The sequence below is a fragment of the Sinocyclocheilus anshuiensis genome, unplaced genomic scaffold, assembly GCF_001515605.1.
Source record: "Sinocyclocheilus anshuiensis isolate Anshui unplaced genomic scaffold, SAMN03320099.WGS_v1.1 scaffold175, whole genome shotgun sequence".
NCBI lineage: Eukaryota > Metazoa > Chordata > Actinopteri > Cypriniformes > Cyprinidae > Sinocyclocheilus > Sinocyclocheilus anshuiensis.
Genome location: NW_015548208.1, coordinates 951,159 through 951,931, shown reverse-complemented (window position 1 = coordinate 951,931; position 773 = coordinate 951,159). Strand labels below are relative to the sequence as shown.

General features: G+C 36.0%; 1 protein-coding gene across 1 annotated transcript in view; it reads left to right on the top strand.

Annotated features, from left to right (window-relative positions):
• ptgfrnb (prostaglandin F2 receptor inhibitor b) overlaps nucleotides 1-773 on the top strand; it is a 69,156-nt gene that overhangs the window by 40,069 nt on the left and 28,314 nt on the right. The window lies entirely within an intron of this gene.

The following is a 773-nucleotide window of genomic DNA, read 5'->3' as shown; positions in this document are numbered from 1 at the left end:
GAAATATAGTTTAATAAAATATTCTTAAGTAAAATTGTAGATTTTTTTGTGGGAAATTAATCATTTAGATTAATCAACTAATCGATAAATTAGTCGATAGATTAATCGAAATAAAAATAGTCGTTTGTGGCAGCCCTACTTTTGAATGATTGCTCGCTGTTCACTTTTACTTTTGATTTTGCGATCACATGCGCTCTGTGTAAAGGAAGATCAGATATTTGTCGAGCTCAGGATCTGTTGAGCAGCAAATCCTCCAGCAATGAGCTCAGGATCTGTTAAGCAGCAAATCCTCCAGCATGGTCTTGTCAGTCATCTCTCCTTATTCTTGACCTGTGATCAGTCAAATCTGACTCCTGCAGCTCTTGTTGGATGCAAGGTTGCCAAGTCCGCGTTTTTTCTGCAAAATTGGGCTGCTTTTAAACTGTTGCCATGGGTTGATTTTCCCAAGTGGGTTAAAGGTTTGAAATATTGCATAAATTACATTTGACAGAAATGCTTGTATTGAAACATTTTGTATTCTACCTATGATAAAACTTTCATGGACTTCTACATTAACTGTTCCCATCGTGGAATGACCTGCCCAGCTCAATCCAAGCAGCTGAGTCCTTAATATTTTCAAGAAACGGCTGAAAACACATCTCTTTCATCTTCATTTGACCCTCAAACTCTAGCACTCTCTATTCTAATGCTACTTCTAATTTTATCTGCTTGTTTTTTTAATTAAAAAACTTGACCCACTAACATTTGCACTCTCTATTCTATTTCTATTCTAA